Below are 13,946 nucleotides of genomic sequence, written 5' to 3'. Positions count from 1 at the left end.
GTAAAACAAAAGGAAACTAGGCTAAAATGAAGGAGGAGATTGGAAGAGAGTTGGTTAAAATAAATAATAGTTGTAAGAAATAACATACAAGATCAGAGTTCCACTTATTGTTGGGATGAAGAGGATTGTATCACTCCCCCTGTAACAAGAGGAAATATCAGGTAAATGGTAAAAAAGAAATCCATACTTTTACTTATAACTATCAAAGAGCTGTGGGTGCAAAGAAGTCCTAGTGAATTAAATTCCAGAGAAGAATGTGGCTTTCCTAGGTGAGCAATGGCTGGTACTGCTTTCATCCTTGGGGGCATTGACTCTACCTGGGGGTACAGGAGGGTTAAACAGCAAGCTGTCCTGGGCAAAGGAACTTGCCTGGGTCAAGGATAAACTAGTTCATCTCATAACAGAGTACATAGGCTGGCATGGTAGACTGAAACCTGGAAGAGTCCCAACACAGGTTAGGTCTCAATACCTACCAATTTTTCCCACCAGATGTCTGTTGAGTGAACAGTGATAAGGCCAGGCTGGAAGTGAAAGGACAAGAAAGATATCATAGTTTTGCAGTACTCATATCCCAAAGCCCTGACGTTTAAGATAGCAGGTGAACTGAAATCATCATAAATCAGAACATCAGCACAATGAAGGAATAGGAGCTCTCTACCAACATCCCCTTCCAGAAGCATCATCAATTAGGCAACTACTCATGGATGAGAGTACCTTTATGGAATTCCAGGAGTCCAGTAGAGAAGTTCCAACACACTGTTGGAACAAAATATTTGAGAATAGATGCATCAAAGAGGATAAGAAGAACAGTTTCACTTTACCTGCATAACTCCTCTTCTAAGGGGGCACAACTCAGCTAAGAAAGACCCCCTCAAGCCATCATGTCTCCCACAGGGAAAGTGAGAACACAGTAAGTAAGCACCTGACTCTCCCAATTATGTGGGATGCTGCCCAAGAAGCCCACATTTTTCTCACTGCACCCAATTACTAAGGTGATCAGCACAGCTGAGTGGTTGGAAGAGGCAAGAGCAAGGAAGACAGATCACAAACCCCATGAAATGCCCTGCAGACTCCATCAGGAAGCTAGCCCACAAGTTGTTTGGGACACTTTGCCTACAGACCCCTCAACTGACCCATGGGCACCCCAAATGCTCCATGTATCTGACCCTCTCCCTCCCCAAGACTGGCTCCTCAAATGTACCCCCTCAGAGAGCAAGTGAAGTATCTCATGCAGACAGTTGACTCAACTCTGGGATTGGGAAAGGCACACAAATTTGAACATTTCAGGGTACTTCCCTAGAGAAAACAGAGTCTCTTGGCACCCCACCTGGCTTTGCAGTATTGGGAAAAGGCATACCATCTTAAGAATACTAATACCACACACCCCCACCCCTGAAGAGGAAACAAGAGTGTGGAGTGGGCATAGCTATAGAAAAGGTCTGTGAGAGCCTCAGAATCGCCAGCTGGGATGACTGGTGAAGCCATTTCTCTCCTGAAGCCAGTCAGCAAAGACTGGAGGAGGTGACCCATTCTTCAAATGTGAAGATAGCAACACAAGACTTCAAGGAACACAAAAATTCAAGGACACATATTACCACCAAAGGATCACAATTGTATTCTAGTAATAGATGCTAAAGAAATGGAGATCTACAAATTGCCTAAAAAAGAACTAAAAATAATTATATTAAGGAAGCTCTGTAAACTACAAGAGAACACAGATAGACAACTCAATAAAATTAGGAAAATAACGTGAGCTAAAGGAGAAGTTCAATAAAGGGATAGAAATAATAAAAAGAATAAACAAATTCTGGAGTTGAAGAATACAATGAATGAAATGAATAATGCAATATAGAAGAGCATGAACAGATTTGATCAAGCAGAAGAAAATATCTGTGAACTTACACAGTTCATTTGAAATTATACAGGTAGAGGAGAAAAAAGAAAAAAAGAATGAAAAGGAATGAAGAAAGCCTAAGGGATTTAAGAGACACCATCAAGAGGGCTAACATTCTTATTATGAGAGTCCCAGAAGGAGAAGAGAGAAAATTAGGTAGAAAGCTTATTGAAAGAAATAATGGCTGAAAACTTCCAAATCTGGGGAGAGATATGGACATCCAGAACATCTATGTTCTGGAAGCTCAAAGTCCACAAACAGTTTCAAGTCAAAGAAGACTTAACCTAGACACATTATAATCAAGAAAATCTGGAGGGAGTTCTTGAAGCTGAAACAAAAAGACACTAAATATCAACATGAAAACATATAAAACTATAAAATTCACTAGTAAAGGTAAGTATATAGTCAAATTAAGAATACTTTAATACTGTAATAGTAGTATATAAATCACTTACAACTCCAGTATAAAGGTTAAAGTAAAAAAGTATTTTAAAAACCATATCTACAGTAATTTGTTAATGGATACACAATATAAAAAGATGTAAATTAGATATCAAAAACAAAATGTGAGAGGGAGAGTAAAAGTGTAGAGTTTTCATGTGCAATCAGAGTTAAGCTGTTATCAGCTTTAAAAGACTATTATAATTATAAGATGTTTTATGTAAGATTCATGGTCTAAATAAGACAAAGAAAAAAGTAGATAAGAAAAACAGAGCCAGGGAAATAACATCAAATTATATAAAAATATAATAGTTAAAGTCATAGAAAGGTAAAGGGGAGAGAGGGACAGAGGATATATAGAAAGAGAGAGATAAGGAGGCAGAAGAAATATTTGAAGAGAAGATAGCTGAGAATTTTCCAAAATTGATGAAACTCATTAACACCCAGTTATGGAAAAGATCAGTAAAACTTGAAGCAGGATAACTATAAGTAAGACCATTCCAAGTTAACCAAAGCTAAAAAGAAAATATTAAAAGCAGGCAGGAGGGGAGAGTCAAGATGGCAGTGTGGGAAGACTCTGAGTTAGGTCTCCACACAACTAGGGTGCCTGCTGGCCACTGGTGGGGGACCCTGATGCCCAAAGAGACAGGAGGAGCCCCCAAGTGAACCAGTAGGATGTGGGGGGACTGAGGGGGGAGGAGAAGTGGAGGCCAGACAGGATCAGTGCCCCTGAGGCCAGGGAGATCAGGAGAGGCAGGTGGGAGGGACCCTCTGGGACTGGAGAAGCAGGAGAGAAGAGGAGGGAATTGCCCCACCTACTCGAGCCCAGGAAGCCTGCTGGGCTCCCAGGTGAGGTTCCCTGATCTCTGAGACCAGGGCAGGGGGACATGCCTGGGCCCCTTCTGTTCCTTGAGCCTAAGACCCACCCCCCACAGCTCCCATGGCCTTTTCCAGCTATGTGGGTCCTAATCATAGGTCCCGCCCTCCACAGCCAAGGCCTTTCTCCCTCTTTTTTTTTCTTTTCCCTCCTCCTCCTTTTTACTAGTGTGGTACTGATGTACCCTCCAGTCGTTGATTCATCTATATTTTAATTTTTATATTCTTTATAACATATCTGTTAGTTTCCTAGTCTAATTTTATTTTTTACTTTGTTATTGTGCTCCTTTTTTTTCTTCTTTTTCTTTTTCTTCTTTTTGCCACCCCACGTGGCTTGCAGGATTTTGGTTCAGGAGCCAAGGGTCAGGCCGGAGCTCCTGCAGTGGGAACTCTGAGTCCAAACCACTGTACTAACAGAGAACCTCAGACCCCAGGGAATATTCATTGGAGTGAGGTCACATGGAGGTCCTCATCTCAGCATCAAGACACAGCTCTACCCAACAGCCTACAAACTCAGTGTTGGAAGCCTCAGACCAAACAACCAGTGAGACAGGAACACAACCTCACTCAGAAAAAAAAAAAAAAAAAATGAGGTGGCACAAAAATATGTCACAGGTGAAGGAGCAAGGGAAAACCTACAACACCAAATAAATGAAGAGGAAATAGGTAATCTACCTGAAAAAGAAATCAGAGTAATGATAGTAAAGATGATCCAGAATCTTGGAAATAGAATAGAGGCACAGATTGAGAAAATCAAGAAATGTTTAACAAAGATCTAGAAGAACTAAGGAACAAGCAAACAGAGATGAACAACACAATAACTGAAATGAAAAATACACTAGAAGGAATCAGTAAGAGAATAACTGAGGCAGAAGACCGAATAAGTGAGCTGGAAGACAAAACGGTGGAAATAACTGCAAAGGAGCAGAATAAAGAAAAAAGAATGAAAAGAATTGAAGACAATTTCAGAGACCTCTGGAACAACACTAAGTGCACCAACAATTGAATTATAGGAGTCCCAAAAGAAGAAGAGAAAAAGAAAGGGTCTGAGAAAATACTTGAAGAGATTATACTTGAAAACTTCCCCAACATGGGAAAGGAAATAGTCAGCCAAGTCCAGGAAGCACAGAGAGTCCCATACAGGACAAACCCTAGGAAAAACACACCAAGACACGTATTAATCAAACTAACAAAAATTAAATTCAAAGAAAAAATATTAAGAAAATCAAGGGAAAAATAAAAAGTAACATAAAAAGGAATCCCCATGAGGTTATCAGCTGATTTTTCAGCAGAAACACTGCAGGCCAAAAGGGAGTGGCAGGATATACTTAAAGTGATGAAAGAGAAAAACTACAACCAAGATGACTCTACCCAGCAAGGATCTCATTCAGATTTGATGGAGAAATCAAAAGCTTTTCAGACAAGCAAAAGCTACGAGAATTCAGCACCAACAAACCATCTTTACAAGAAATGCTAAAGAAATTTCTCTAGGTGGGAAACACAAGAGAAGAAAAAGACCCACAAAAAACAAACCCAAAACAATTAAGAAAATGAGAATAGGAACATACATATAGATAATAACCTTGAATATAAATGGATTAAATGCCACAACCAAAAGACACAGACTGGCTGAATGGATACAAAAACAAGACCCATATAGATGCTCTCTACAAGAGACCCACTTCAGACCTAGGGACACATACAGACTGAAAGTGAAGGGATGGTAAAAGTTATTCCATGCAAATGGAAATCAAAAGAAAACTGGCGCAGCAATATTCGTATCAAATAAAATAGATTTTAAAATAAAGACTGTTACAATTGTTAAGGAGGGACACTATGTAATGATCAAAGGATCAATCCAAGAGGAAGATATAACAATTATAAATGTTTATGCACCCAGCATAGGAGCATCTCAATACATAAGACAAATGCTAACAGCCATGAAAGGAGAAATCGACATGAACACAATAATAGTAGGGGACTTTAACATCCCACTTACACCACTGGACAGATCATCCAAACAGAAAAATAATAAGGAAACACAAGCTTTAAATGACAAAACAGACCAAATAGATTTAATTGATATTTATAGAACATTCCACCCAAAAGTGGCACAATACACTTTCTTCTCAAGTGCACATGGAACATTCTCCAGGATAGATCACATCTTGGGTCACAAATCAAGCCTCAGAAAATCTAAGAAAATTGAAATCATATCAAGCATCTTTTTTGACCACAACGCTATGAGATTGGAAATCAATTACAGGAAAAAAAAACTGTAAAAAACACCAATTCATGGAGGCTGAACAGTGCACTACTAAATAACCAAGAGATCACTGAAGAAATCAACGAAGAAATAAAAAATACATAGAAACAAATGATAATGAAAACACGATGACCCAAAACCTATGGGATGCAGCAAAAGCAGTTCTAAGAAGGAAGTTTATAGCAATTCAACCTCAAGAAACAAGAAAATTCTCAAATAAACAACATAACCCTACACTTAAAACAGCTAGAGAAAGAACAAAGAAAACCCAAAGTAAGTAGAAGGAAGAAATCATAAAGATCAGAGTAGAAATAGATGAAATAGAAATGAAGGAAACAATAGCAAAGATCAATAAAACTAAAAGCTGGTTCTTTGAGGAGCTAAACAAAATTGATAAACACTTAGCCAGACTCATCAAGAAAAAAAGGGAGAGGATGTAAATCAATAAAATTAGGAATGAAAAATGAGAAATCACAACTGACACTGAGAAATAGAAAGGATTATAAGAGACTCCCACAAACAACTCTATGCCAATAAAATGGACAACCATAAAGAAATGGACAAATTCTTGAAAACGTACAATTTTCTAAGACTTACCCCGGAAGAATTAGAAAATATAAACAGACCTATCACAAATAGTGAAATTGAAACCATAATTTAAAATCTTCCAGCAAACAGAAGTCCAGGACCAGATGGCTTCACAGGTGAATTCTATCAAACATTTAGAGAAGCGCTAACACGGATCCTCCTCAAACTCTTCCAAAAAATTGCAGCAGGAGAAACACTCCCAAATTCATTCTATGAAGCCACCATCACCCTGATACCAAAACCAGAAAAGATACCACAAAAAAAGAAAATTATAGACCAATATCACTGAAGAACATAGATGCAAAAATCCCGAATAAAATACTAGCAAACAGAATCCAACAGCACATTAAAAAGATCTTACAGCATGATCAAGTGGGATTTATGCCAGGATGCAAGGATTCTTCAATATACCCAAATCAATCAGTGTGATACACCACATTAACAAATTAAGGAATAAAAACCATATGATCATCTCAGTAGATGCAGAAAAAGCTTTTGACAAAATTCAACACCCATTTACGATAAAAACTCTCCAGAAAGTAGGCATAGAGGGAACCCACCTCAACATAATAAAGGCCATATATGACAAACCCACAGCAAGCATCATACTCAATGGTGAAAAACTGAAAGCATTTCCTCTAAGATCAGGAACAAGACAAGGATTTCCACTCTCAGCACTATTATTCAAAATAGTTTTGGAAGTCCTAGGCACGGCAATCAGAGAAGAAAAAGAAATAAAAGGAATTCAAATTGGAAAAGAAGAAGTAAAACTGTCACTGTTTGCATATGACATGATACTATGCATAGAAAATCCTAAAGATGCCACCAGAAAGCTACTAGAGCTAATCAATGATTTTGGTAAAGTTGCAATATGCAAAATTAATGCACAGAAATCTCTTGCATTCCTATACACTAACAATGAAAGATCAGAAAGAGAAGTTAAGGAAATACTCCCACTCACCATTGCAACAAAAAGAATACCAGGAATACACCTACCTAAGGAGGTAAAAGACCTATACTCAAAAAACTATAAGACACTGATGAAAGAAATCGAAGACTCAAACAGATGGAAAGATATGCCATGTTTTTGGATCAGATGAATCAATACTGTGAAAATCACTATACTACCCAAAGCTATCTACAGATTCAGTACAATCCCTATCAAATTACCAGTGACATTCTTCACAGAATTAGAACAAAAAATTTTACAATTCGTATGGAAACAAAAAAGACCCCAAAAAACCAAAGCAACCTTGAGAAAGAAAAACGGAGTTGGAGGAATCAGCCTCCCAACATCAAACAATACTACAAAGCTATAGTAATCAAGACAGTATGGTACTGGCACAGTACCAAAACAGAAATATAGATCAATGGTACAGGATAGAATGCCCAGAGGTAAACCCACGCACATATGGGCACCTAATTTATGACAAAGGAGGCAAGAACATACATGGAGAAAAGATAGCCTCTTCAATAAGTGGTGCTGGGAAAACTGGACAGCTACATGTAAAAGAATGAAATTAGAACACTACCTAACACCATACACAAAAATAAACTCAAAATGGATTAAAGACTTAAATGTAAGACCAGACACTATAAAACTCTTGGAGGAAAACATAGGAAAAACACTCTTTGACATAAACTGCAGCAAGATCTTTTTTGACCCACCTCCTAGAGTAATGGAAATTAAAACAAAAATAAACAAATGGGACTTAATTAAACTTAAAAGCTTTTGCACAGCAAAGGAAACCATAAACTAGACAAAAAGACAACCCTCAGAATGGGAAAACATATTTGCAAATGAAACAACAGACAAAGGATTAATCTCCAAAATATACAAACAGCTCAGGGAGCTCAATATCAAAAAAAGCAAACAATCCAGTTAAAAAATGGTCAGAAGACCTAAATAGACATTTCACCAAGGCAAACATACAGATGGCCAAGAGGCACATGAAAAGATGCCCAACATCACTAATTATTAGAGAAATGCAAGTCAAAACTACAATGAGGTATCACCTCATGCCAGTTGGAATGGCCATTATCAAAAAATCTAGAAACAATAGATTCTGGAAAGGGTGTATTGAAAAGGGAACCCTCCTGCACTGTTGGTGGGAATGTAAATTGATACAACCACTATGGAAAACAGTTTGGAAGTTCCTTAAAAAACTAAAAGTAGAACTACCATAAGACCCAGCAATCCCACTACTGGGCATATACCCTGAGAAAACCATAATTCAAAAAGGGTCATGTACCACAATGTTTGTTGCAGCACTATTTGCAATAGCCAGGACATGGAAGCAACCTAAGTGTCCATCGTCAGGTGAATGAATAAAGAAGATGTGGCACATATATACAATGGAATATTACTCAGCCATAAAAACAAACGAAATTGAGTTATTTGTAGTGAGGTGGATAGACCTAGAGTCTGTCATACAGAGTGAAGTAAGTCAGAAAGAGAAAAACAAATACCATATGCTAACACATATATATGGAATCTAAAAAAACAGTACTGATGAACCTAGTGGCAGGGCAGGAATAAAGATGTAGACATAGAGAATGGACTTGAGGACACGGGTTGGGAGCAGGAAGCTGGGGTGAAGTGAGAGTAGCATCAACATATATACACTACCAAATGTAAAATAGTTAGCTAGTGGGAAGCAGCAGCATAGCACGGGAAGATCAGCTCGGTGCTTTGTGACTGCTTAGAGGGGTGGGATAGGGAGGGTGGGAGGGAGGCGTAAGAGGGAGGGGATATGGAGATATATGTATATGTATAGCTGATTCACTCTGGTATACAGCAGAAACTAACACACCATTGTAAAGCAATTATACTCCAATAAAGATGTTAAAAAAAAAAGAATTATGATTAAAAAAAAGAATATGTCAATTCTACCCAAATTGATCGGTGAGATTCAAAACCATATCAAACAAAATCCCAACAGGATTTATTGTAGAAACTGACAAACTGATTCAAAAACATTGATATAAATGTATCAGAGCAACACAGTGTAGCCCTTTACATTACACAGTGTTATATATCAATTATATCTTAAAGTAAAAAAAAACAATTAAAAATTGATATGCAACATTTTTCTCCTCGACACTCCTGCCCATAACCTGGATCACAATTTTTGTTGTTGTTTTTATTTTTTCTTTAATTTTCATTTTCACTTCTCTCCAATAGGGAGTTATACTCTTTCTTATTATCCTCCTTCCCAAGGTAGCATTTGGCTCCCTCCTCTCCCTCAAATCATAATGGTAGTTGCAAAGAAACATGATTATGTGTGATTGAAATGAAAAATACATCAATTTATCAGTTTCAAAATATTTTCCCCATGAAAAAGAACGTTAAAAATATAGGATGAGCTGCTTTGGAAGAGATTGAAATCTCCATCTCTGGAAGCATGTAAGAGAGACTGAACTACCTTCGTTCAACACTCATTCACAGAACATCTACCATGAACCAGACACTGGGAATACAGTATAGTAAATAAGGCACATGTAATCTCTGTCCTCATGGGTCTTAAAATCTGGCAGCATGTCCAGGATACTAGGGATTTCTGCATAAGTTTGAACTAGGTGAACCCAGAGTTCTCTTCTGGAGGTCTATAAATCTGTATTTCCAGGATTAAAAAAAGTACATAAAACAAACCGTTGTCTTCTAGTAAGGAAAATGCCCTCTCTGTTTGGGGTTTGAGCATGGAAGACTGAGTACAGAGGAATAAAGAACCCAACACCTATGTTGGGTTGCACCCCTCCAGCCTAAAACAGAAGAATTTGCCTGGCTCTCTCATTAATCAAATCCATTTTGTACATGAGTGCTCTTGCAGGTCTCTGCCAGAGGGAAATGTCAAACACATGGTCTCAGGCCATTCCTACCCCTGGGAAAGTGTGGAAGAGACTGTGTCAGAAAAATGCAAACCCATTTCCAGGAAAGTTTACCTTCTGGCATTTTCCCCTTCCCCTGGCTCTGGGTGCTTCTTCAGGGACTCTGCTTCAGGAAAGTGAGGCAGCCAGTGAACCAATCCAAACCAGAGTGAGCAGATGGCCTAGTGTTCTGGGAACATTCTGGGCATATTCCTCCAAGTACTACCACAGAAATGAGGGACAGTTCCAGGAAAACAAGGAGTCGTAACTAGACTCATGGCTTAGACACACATGGCCAGCAAAGAGGTGCCAAGAGCAGACTTGCTGGAGTCAGGGTGGAGGAGACCGTTGGTTTCTCCTGCAAACAAATCAGTTTGATTCTCCCCACCTTATTGGACATGACCACTGCTCCCTCCCAAAGACACCTTTTGGGTCTGCAGGCCCGTGTCCAGTCACAGCTCTAATATCTGGGAGCAGGCTTGAAGTGTTTCAGAAAAGAAAGTGAATGGACACCCAATAATCATTCCATTAATGGTTTTACCCAGAGTGGTTTTTTGCAGCCCCCAAACTTTGTTCATGCTTTTTCTTCTTTCTGGGTTTTTCTCTGCCTTCTTCCCTGTCGATGTCCTACTTTTCTTTCTAGGGTTATCTCAAATTCTCCTTCTTTCATGAAGATTCCCTGACTCCTTCAGCTCCAAGTAAGCTCTCTTCTCATAGCATTCTAAATTTTCTTATAGCAAAAATGATACCTTATATTACAGCATTTTGTGCATGCCTTACCTTTTTAAAAATTAAATTCTAAGTATCTGGTGGACAGAGATTGCATTCTTCTTTATTATACCTCATCTTGCCCCTAAAGCAGCATGCATTTTCCCCCCACCACCCTGCATTTGCACATGGTAGAATTAATAAAACCTTGAGAAAATAGAGTTGAGAGAACTGTCTTTACCACAGAAATCAGTGGTAATTGTCAGAAACTTCCCAGTCCTGCAAAGTAAACCAGGTCTCTCATACAGTCTCTTTGAGGTCGACAATGACCTTTTCTGTCCCAATAATCTAAAAAATTAAAAAACTAAATTCACACTCAGTGATACCTAATTCACCCTGAATCATTGGGAAATAAGCAGTTCCATCTAAGTGAATTTTCCAGATCACTGGAGCTTGCTTATTAGAATCCAAAAAATTTTTAAAGATTTATAAAACATACTTTTCTAAAGGCATTTAGAACACCTCTGGAAAAGTCCAAAAGCAAATCGTTATAGTGGTTATATCCATGGATGATAACTTGGAGATTAGGGAGTAGAGGTAGATGGAAACTTACTTTCCATCTTTTGTAACTTTTGAATTTTGAATGATGTACATTTATTACCTATCAATTTAAAACTAATGACACACTTCCTTACTTCTTTCAATGTAGTTGCTGAAACTAATGTAACTTTTCTTTCTGAATCAAGGTCATTATTAGAAATATTATTTATTGCCTTGTTCCTAAATAGCATTACTCCAAAACAAAAAAGGATATTAAAGTTAATTGGAGTTATTTGCCCCTATACTAAATGGCTCCAAAACTTCTAAGCCTCCAGAGGTTTAGTGTTTGGTTTACTTTTTAGATTTTCTCTCTCTTCCCTGGCAAGTATCACTTTTTGTTGTTACTATAGTGACTACTTATAGCAACCATTGCCTTCCCCCTGTTATGACTTGCTCATTTGTTCTGATGTGACTTGGAAGTCAAGCATTCTCAGGTGGTAAATAGAATTCGTCAAGTGGAGATGAGAAGTAAATTCTAGGAGTTAAGAAAAAAATGCTAGCAGATATGTGGGCTATGGCTTTACAAAGTGGATTGGGCTGAATGGCGTTCTTATCTAACTCAGATTTAGGTCTCTCTCACTGAAAATCATACAGTGCTGAGCCTTCAGATAGCAGGTCCTTGTGGTAGGCAGGCCTGGTGGACATGAACGTAGTTACCTGGTACCAGAGTGCTGGTAAAGGCAATGCATAAGAGATAACATATCTTACTGTCCATGCAGGATGCAGGAAAACTACTAAGATAATTCCTAGGGACTCAAAAAGTGATGAAAATTGGCATCATTCAATATACGGACTTAATGACATCTATTTTGGCCTTGTAGTAGCTTTTTGGACTCTTTCTGGGTTTTGTTTTAGATTTTTATATGTTGTTTGCTTTTGGGGTTTTTTTTTTTTTTGCTATAATTCTAGATACCTGAGTGACTAGATAAGTGGCTTCTGGGTAAGTAGAATTACTATTAACATCATCATTAAAATTATTCTTTTCTTTTTTTATCTGAGTGATGTGTTTTAGAAAATCCTGGACAATTAACTGGCAAAATAGATTTAAGCAACAACAGCTCCAAATTTAGGTTAAGCCACACCTCCGTTAATGCTCAAATGTGTCACCAAGAATGGAGCTCTGAGTATCACCATCCTGGATTAAAGTATAAAGAGTTTGAAAAATTATTGGAGAACTAAAAAGAGAGTTGAAAATCAAGGGTAGAGAATGAGATGAGGCCATAAATATGGTGTCAACATTCAAAAAAGAAAGCTAACTGTGGAAATTACTGGCCAGTAAATTGGATAGTCATGGCAATAAAACAGATGTTAACTGCCGAAAATTCATCAACATCTGGAAAAGATAAAGTCACAAAGGATTTATGTAAAGGAGTGAGTTCAAGAGACTCGGCAGAAGAGAAAATCCTAGTGAGGCCAGGTCTTTAGTAAAGGATTTGGAACTTGGGTGAAGGATTTTGCTCAGCCTGCCACGCCATTTCTTCTCCAAGGCCAGTTCAGATTGCTTTGGACGAGAACGTAGTCACATAGACTCCAACGCTGGCTGGGAGATCATAAATGAAGGATAATGATATAAACACCCAAAACAGCTCCAGTGGAGGGAGTGGAGGGCTGAGGGCACTTCCCTAGAGAACAGGGTCAGAACTGGTTTTATTTAACTTCTTTGCTAATGATTTAAAAGCAGGAACAAACAAATGTCAAGAAAATGTGCAAAGCACATCAACTACAGACAATGTACACACATCAACCAGCAAGGAGTTTACGCAGCAGAACAAGAGCAATTACCAAAGGGAGCTGGAAATTACCTAGGTCATAGCGGCCTAGGAAAATGATCTAAAGCAAAAAATCAGTCACTCTTTAGGGTTGGGTGGGGAAAGGGTGCAAGGGGGTGGGAAGGAGTTGAAGAGATAGAGTAGGAAATAAATGTGGCCAAAAGCAGTCCCAGGAGACAAATAATGTTTAACAATATAACATGGGAATGAGGAAGCCCAACATGACAGAGGTCCAGTTTTGTGGGTCTTAAATGTATGGCTGCATTTCAACAAATGTGAAGTGATAACTGACCCATTTATTCAGGGTTATAGGGGAGAGAAGGAAGGGTAAGAGTGTGCATATTGGACTTTAGACATTTACTCAGAATGTTCAAGTTCTAAGGGTGCATATCTCTGCACTCCTGGGTCAGACTTCTAGAATATTTCAAGTCCCATCACCTAGAACAGTACCTGATACAGTCAGTGGTAATAGGCAGAAACTTTCCATTCCTGAAAAGGGCAAGACCAGGTCTCTTCCACAGTCTCTTTGAGGTGAACAGAGGCTCTTTCTGACACACAGTAGATGCTTAGTGTTTGTGGGACAAATGCAGAAAGCCTGTAGCATTCTTAGTATATCTGTGATCTTTGAGTGATAGTAAGGTGAGAGTTGCCATTAAAGGTCCCTCTAGGTTTGAGATTTGAGAACTCTGTGACTGGAAGAAAAAGAGCCAGGGGCAGCCAGCCAGGTGTTTAAGCAAACAGTGATGACCCTCCCAGCTTGTGTTCTGGGGCCCTCGCCTGCCCCATCCCTGCCTATGGAAATGGAATTGTGGTGCACCCACAACCCCACCTGGTTGTGCCACTCCTGCTCCTGACCTTGGCTAAGTGACTGGTCACCTATGACTGAACCTCACTTTGGTGTTCTACACCTACACCCACAGTGTTCTAGCTCTGTCCA

The sequence above is a fragment of the Hyperoodon ampullatus genome (assembly GCF_949752795.1).
Source record: "Hyperoodon ampullatus genome assembly, chromosome: 2".
Taxonomy (NCBI): Eukaryota; Metazoa; Chordata; class Mammalia; order Artiodactyla; family Ziphiidae; genus Hyperoodon; species Hyperoodon ampullatus.
The sequence above is the reverse complement of the archived record's forward strand: the minus strand, read 5'-3'. Positions refer to the sequence as shown.